This window comes from Strongylocentrotus purpuratus, unplaced genomic scaffold (genome assembly GCF_000002235.5).
Source record: "Strongylocentrotus purpuratus isolate Spur 01 unplaced genomic scaffold, Spur_5.0 spur5_scaffold_13, whole genome shotgun sequence".
NCBI classification, from domain to species: Eukaryota; Metazoa; Echinodermata; class Echinoidea; order Camarodonta; family Strongylocentrotidae; genus Strongylocentrotus; species Strongylocentrotus purpuratus.
The window spans coordinates 1,560,815-1,568,779 of NW_022145598.1; positions in this window are offsets into that span (position 1 = coordinate 1,560,815).

Consider the following 7,965-nt stretch of genomic DNA (forward strand, 5'->3'; position numbering starts at 1 on the left):
TATTCTAATTTATACAATTAATTCCTCGGAATTTTCATCTATCAAGCTAAGCAAGGATGTTCCCAATATATATTCCCTCCCATGTTCGCTATGAACATCATTATTATGCTCATATTCTCTTAGTATTCGTATAAAATAATGTCAAAGTTGTACTTTTTACCTACCGGTAATTTTCGATACGTCCCTTAGGCACTCCATCCCCATGTATTGTCTTATATATCTCTATCTCCATATCTCTCTATCTCCCTCCCTTTGTCTCCCTCTGTCTATCTCTCTCTCTCTCTCGTCTCTATCTCCATATCTCTCTATCTCCCTCCCTTTGTCTCCCTCTGTCTATCTCTCTCTCTCTCTCGTCTCTATCTCCATATCTCTCTATCTCCCTCCCTTTGTCCCCCTCTGTCTATCTCTCTCTCTCTCTCTCTCTAGTCTCTATCTCCATATCTCTCTATCTCCCTCCCTTTGTCTCCCTCTGTCTATCTCTCTCTCTCTCTCTCTCTCTCTCTCTCTCTCTCTCTAGTCTCTATCTCCATATCTCTCTATCTCCCTCTCTTTGTCTCCCTCTGTCTATCTCTCTCTCTCTCTCTCTCTCTCTCTCTAGTCTCTATCTCCATATCTCTCTATCTCCCTCCCTTTGTCTCCCTCTGTCTATCTCTCTCTCTCTCTCTAGTCTCTATCTCCATATCTCTCTATCTCCCTCCCTTTGTCTCCCTCTGTCTATCTCTCTCTCTCTCTCTCTCTCTCTCTCTCTCTAGTCTCTATCTCCATATCTCTCTATCTCCCTCCCTTTGTCTCCCTCTGTCTATCTCTCTCTCTCTCTCTCTCTCTCTCTCTCTCTCTAGTCTCTATCTCCATATCTCTCTATCTCCCTCCCTTTGTCTCCCTCTGTCTATCTCTCTCTCTCTCTCTCTAGTCTCTATCTCCATATCTCTCTATCTCCCTCCCTTTGTCTCCCTCTGTCTATCTCTCTCTCTCTCTCTCTCTCTCTCTAGTCTCTATCTCCATATCTCTCTATCTCCCTCCCTTTGTCCCCCTCTGTCTATCTCTCTCTCTCTCTCTCTAGTCTCTATCTCCATATCTCTCTATCTCCCTCCCTTTGTCCCCCTCTGTCTATCTCCCTCTCTCTCTCTCTCTCTCTCTCTAGTCTCTATCTCCATATCTCTCTATCTCCCTCCCTTTGTCCCCCTCTGTCTATCTCCCTCTCTCTCTCTCTCTCTCTAGTCGCTATCTCCATATCTCTCTATCTCCCTCCCTTTGTCCCCCTCTGTCTATCTCTCTCTCTCTCTCTAGTCTCTATCTCCATATCTCTCTCCCTTTGTCTCCCTCTGTCTATCTCTCTCTCTCTCTCTCTCTCTAGTCTCTATCTCCATATCTCTCTATCTCCCTCCCTTTGTCTCCCTCTGTCTATCTCTCTCTCTCCCTGTCTCTGGTCTCTATCTCCGTATCTCTCTATCTCCCTCCCTTTGTCTCCCTCTATCTCTCTCTCTCTCTCTCTCTCTCTCTCTAGTCTCTATCTCCATATCTCTCTATCTCCCTCCCTTTGTCTCCCTCTGTCTATCTCTCTCTCTCTCTCTCTCTAGTCTCTATCTCCATATCTCTCTATCTCCCTCCCTTTGTCTCCCTCTGTCTATCTCTCTCTCTCTCTCTCTCTAGTCTCTATCTCCATATCTCTCTATCTCCCTCCCTTTGTCTCCCTCTGTCTATCTCTCTCTCTCTCTCTCTCTCTCTCTCTAGTCTCTATCTCCATATCTCTCTATATCTCCCTCCCTTTGTCTCCCTCTGTCTATCTCTCTCTCTCTCTCTCTAGTCTCTATCTCCATATCTCTCTATCTCCCTCCCTTTGTCTCCCTCTGTCTATCTCTCTCTCTCTCTCTCTCTCTCTCTCTCTAGTCTCTATCTCCATATCTCTCTATCTCCCTCCCTTTGTCTCCCTCTGTCTATCTCTCTCTCTCTCTCTCTCTCTCTCATACTTTTCCTCTCTCTCTCTCTCTCTCATACTTTTCCTAGAGCTCCTGTGCTGTCTGTATTTTCACTCCCTCTACTCTTCCTTACTTCCGGCTCCGGTCCTTTTGTTCTTTCTTCTCCCTTATTTTGGACGATCTTTTCATATATGATTGTGGAACAGATTTGAGCATTACCTGTTTAGTCAAGGTAAACTAACTCATTTAGACAATTCAATCACTGTGTGTTATCTCTTTATACGATTTATTCGATAAATTTTTACTGTTTTACATTAGTGCTTTATGTTTGTATAATTATTTATGTTTTTACGCAATGTACACAATTCTGCATTTCAGCCATCCGGCTGCAAATGAAATTTCAATAAAATCATTACCATTTCCATTACCATACTACATTTACATATATATATATATATAATTTTATCTAGACGTCTGTCTAAATTCTTTGTAAAATGTGGAACAATACATAAACTTGAAAACTTGAAACAGACGCGGTAAACTCTGAAAGAGTACTCTAGTGAAACGTAGAGACACGATGTTTGTCGTTCGACAATTTCTCAAAACTCGTACCAAGGATGGTATAGGTAGATTACAAAACAAAAACAAACAAAAAAAATCATTATATTAACCGGCCATGAGCCAAAATATGAAAGAACTGAAGAATCGGGGACTGAAGAATACCCCCACGACCAGGCCGACCCTGATTATAGTGCAATATAACTGACATTGTTATGCAAGATGGTTGACAATACTAACGTTTCGCCTTTTCAGCAGGGCTCCGTGCTTAAATGATAATTAATTCTGAATGACACATGAGTAAATTCTCCTTGCTAAATCTTGCTCACTGTGATTCGACTCGAGACTGTGCATCAAATGACAATCGTCTGTGATTTGTCTCTATGCTAGCATTAGTTATATATGAATATAAGAATATAATAATATATATAATAATATATCTGTAAAGCGCTTAGAGACGTCCGAGACGTATTAAGCGCTATATAAAAGCTGATTTTTATTATTATTATAAAGAAATAACATTGTAGAACTAAAGCCGGAAATAAAGTATGAACGTCTACTGGTAAGACTCACCGATATAGCGGTACTGTAAGTCCAATGTCCGATGTCAGTCCAATGTCCGATGCGATGCTGTGTAGCTCCTGATATATGGAAACAGGGACGTATATTGTATGGCAGCTTTGTGATGAACTAGACGTTAAAGAACTTGAAACCGAGCAGGGAGCCTCAGCATTCTGATTTCAAAACGCAGTTTATCCCGATACATATACAGAAGGGAGACGGGATTAATTGCGAAATGTTTGCTTCCTGTTATGTTCATGAGTGCAGGCGCGGATCCAGGATTTTCAAATAGGGGGGGGGGGGGGGGGGGGGGGGAAATATGAAAATTGCGCGTACCGTTTTTTCAACTCAACATAACAATACTGACAAGGTCATATTAGAAGCAACATACCGGTACAATTTTTTGACATTTTCATCGAGGGGGGGGGGGGGGGGGGGGGGGGCTATAGCCTCTTGCCCGAAAAGTAATTTTCTGGTTTCACAATTCGGCTCGTGAGCGAAGCGATCGAGCAAAATTTTGAGCATATGTATTCTGTGAAAGCGTTATTTATTACCAAAAAAAAACAACGAGAAAATATATCGAAAATTCATATGTTCGGGCAGCTCGCTGCCCCCCCCCCCTTACGCGCGAAGCGCAGAAGCTTTGATGTTTCATGAAATTATTAGAGAAAGAAGACGATTTTTGGTACCATTCTCGACTCTTATTCCTTGTCTGAATTCAGTCCCCCCCCCCCCCCCTCCCGCGCGAAGCGCGGAAGCTTTGACTTTCATTAATTATTAGAGAAAGAAGACGATTTTTTGGTACCATTCTCGACTCTTACTCCTTGTTTGAATTCAGTTCCCCCCTCCCGCGCGATGCGCGGAAGCTTTGACCTTTCATTAATTATTAGAGAAAGAAGACGATTTTTTGGTACCATTCTCGACTCTTATTCCTTGTCTGAATTCAGTCCCCCCCCCCCCTTCCCGCGCAAAGCGCGGAAGCTTTGACCTTTCATTAATTATTAGAGAAAGAAGACGATTATTTTTGGTACCATTCTCGACTCTTATTCCTTGTCTGAATTCAGTTTCCCCCCCCCCCTCCCGCGCGGAGCGCGGAAACTTTGACCTTTCATAGTTTAATGAAATTATTAGAGAAAGAAGACGTTCCGTTGTACCGTTCCCAACTCTTAATCCTTGTTTAAATGCAGCGTGGAAGCTTTGATATTTCATTAAATTATTAGAGAAAGAAGAGGGTTCGTTGTTCCATTCTTGACTCTTAATCCTTGTCTGAAGTCAGTTTCCTATCGCCCGCGCCAAGCGCGGAAGCTTTGACCTTTCATAAATTATTAGAGAAAGAAGACGATTCGTTGTACCGTTTTTGACTCTTTGTCCTTGTCTGAATTGAGTCCCTCCCCCCCCCCCCTCTCGAGCGAAGCGCGGAAGCTTTGACGTTTCATTAAATTATTAGAAAAAGAAGAAAATTCGTTGTACCATTCTCGACTCTTAATCCTTGTCTGAATTCAGTTGCGGCCCCCCTCCCAAGCGAAGCGCGGAAGCTTTGACATTTCATTTAATTATCAGAGAAAGAAGACGATTCGTTGTACCGTTCTCGACTTGTCAGAATTTAAAAAAATGTTTCCTTGTCTGCTCCTTTTTCGTCCTCTTACTGCCATTACCACCCTTGGCTGCGCGCCTGCTTTAAAGGGAAAATGAAACAATCATGATTGTAATAGCACACAATTGGTTAGTAGAAATTAACGAGAGAAAAAAAAAAGATCTATTACACCAACCATGGATAAATCACGCCCTGGAGCGTCAGATCATAGTTTTGTGTTATCGGGCTAGGGCCGGGGAGTAGCGGCCAATGTAGAATGCTGACATTATGCATTCTAGAAAATCCCTAAGCCCAATATGTACGTTCTTTCCGCTATATTTTTTTCGAGCTATATTTCTAAATTTCCTGGGGGACGTGTCCCCCTATCGGGCCAGGATTGCCGCCCCTGTCTATGATTACTACGAACATGAGTTCAAATACAAGAACAAGCGAGTCAGTATGAGCTGAATTTAAATGAAGGGCAAAATAAGAGTTGTAAAGCGGCCCTACCGTTAATTTCAAATTATATGAGTATATAGCTTCTATTTAAAAGACATCCAAAATATGGTGCCCTTTTCAAATTGCTCACTAAAGATTGATGACCTTTGTAGCGCAGGGGCTGTTTTTAACGTTTAACTTTGAATCCGCGGCTCTAGATTTTATGCGGCCGGCCCGGCCCCTCTATTCAAGAACGTTTGTCAAGCCTTCTGGAATGACCCCAAATCTCCCGATTACAGTTTTCCCTTATTCGTCGTTACTGTCACTTAGCGCCATTTCCTTTTCTTTTCCCCTTTCTCACCCGACTTTTCTCTTCCACCAATTTTGTGTATTACGGGCCGGACTTTGTTGGGAGATTTTGGGAACACAAATTCGGTCCCTCCGACCCCGGAGTGGGAGGGAAGGGGGGGGGGGGCGTTCTTCGTGTTATTTTCTACTTTTTTTTCTCTCTTCTCCTTTTTGTCTTCTCTTCTCCTTTCTTTTTTTCCTCTTCTTTTCTTCCTCTTTTTTCCTTTTTTTTTGCGCCGCCAATAGGGAGGGGGGCCGCGGCCGTTTCGGCCCCCCCCCCTGGATCCGCCACTGGAGTGGAGGAAATTGAAAAATTTGAATAAGCTTCCAAAAATAACCTAGAAATCTTACAACCAGAATAATGAAAGAAAACCAACAGGGATAATCAATTTGCTTCTAATACACTGGACTGAGTACGTTTATAATATTATACACGAAGCGTTTCATGTCCAATCTATAGGCTGTTGATCTCTGCCCTGGATTTTTTTTTTTTTTTTTTTTTTTTGTGGAGGGGGGGGGGGGGGGGCCGGACGGTATTTATTTTACAAAGTTTAAGTTGAGCCGTTCTCTTTGTTTAAAGATAAAGACCAGTTCTGGTCATGCGATTGCATTGTGAAAGAAACGTTGTGGAATCGACCAGAAAAGGTTGATCATCTAGCATATAAGTATTGATGTGTACTGCAAGGTTCTGGAATCATAAAAATTACAATAAATTTGACCCAGTCTTGGTAAAGTTACAAGCACTGTACACAGAAAGATGTATGGGACTACGCGACAAGTGCGCGATATCTATCCGGTCCGGATAGATATAATCATTTTCAAATATATCAATTAATAGGCAGTTTCCCGGCAAAATTTAGATCGTCACGTATTAGTCAAAACATATTCTTTCACATGATTGGTACAAGAGCTTCCATTTCATTTTTTGAGAGGGGGCGTTTCCAAAACAGGTCTTAACCTTTAAAAGAGGGGGCATAAGAAATTGTTGTTGCAGTTTATTCCATACCAGAGGCGGCGGAGCAACTTCCAAAGTGGGGAGGGGGCACCCTGTTTTGTTATAGATATTGGTATATACCCCTATAATTATTGGGATTACAGTACCAGGGATGATTTCAATATTTTTTTTTCTATTTACATCATATAAGATATTGCTTAAGCATCATACTTTCCAGTTGGGTATGATGGTCTGAAAATTCATTCGTGAGCGAGCTAAATTTTCAAGATTTGTGAGGTCGCAGTGCGAAAAATTACATCTTATAAGGATGAAAAACCCAATCCTGATGGGGTTATAAGCACATTCTCATAACGGAAGACTAAAAAGACCTTTGATAAGTTACATAATTATAACTACGAACGAGCGTAGCGAGCGAGCTTTGGGGGGGGGGGGGAGAATTGGGGCTAAAGGGGCATTTATGAAAAAGGAATAGATTCCTTATTAGAAAGGAAAAAGGGGCACACTATATCATGTTTAAAAGGGTAATTATCAGAGGTGAAAAGGGGGCACTTATGAAAATGAGAAAAGGGCACTAATGATAAAGGGAAATGTGCATTATTTTGTTGAAAGAAAAGGAGCACCGACCAGATTTTAATAGGGGCATTTATCGGAGGTGAAGGGGGAAGTGGCTCTTGAAAGAATTGCATGGTTTTACGTACAATTCAGTATTTCCCTTTTTGTTTTTATTGAGGTACGCTTTATTTTGCAAAATGCTCTTAGTCTGTCCTATAACTTCACATATTATTTCATCTGTCATCCCTCTTGACTCCCAATACAAACAGATAACACAATAACACTTCAATTATTTGGGGATAGCCTGACAACCACTAGAATATTGAGATACGCTTTATTTGCAAAATGCTCTTATTATCTCGTGTTTTCATACAGCATAAAACGTCATATTCCTACTTTATTTTTCAAATTTCTATTAGGCTGTACTATATACGAAATCGTATCCCATTTAAAGCGACTATTTCCCTTATATTAGTAATTTCTATATTCTCGAGGGGGAGGGGGTCAATTAAAGAGGGAGTTTCGATTTCGTATATTATCAGGCGCAATTCAAGAAGAGTATTATAGTAGGTCGCCGCTCCCTTCAAGTTCTATTTCTTCCATGTCTCGTCACATTATTATCATTATTTTTAGTCATTGTAGAAGTAGTAGTAGATAGTAGTAGAAGTAGTAGTAGTAGTAGTAGTAGTAGTAGTAGTAGTAGTAGTTGTAGTAGTAGTAGTAGTAGTAGTTGTTGTAGTAGTAGTAGTAGTAGTAGTAGTAGTAAATAGTAGTAGTAGTAGTAGTAGTAGTAGTAGTAGTAGTAGTAGTAGTAGTAGTAGTAGTAGTAGTAGGAGTAGTAGAAGTATTTTCATAAATTATTACGAATAGCATATTATCATAGGTCCTCTAGTAAAGACCCTCGATCCTGAGTCTTACATTTTGTTTAAATTGGAGTTTTAAAAATTCTGTCTTATAGAACAAAATAATGGAAAAGTTATCCATCACTATATATATCTAACGCCCCCGACCCCTCGGCAGCGGCGGTTCTATATTTTCGGGAGATTGTTTTTTGTTTAGGTCCG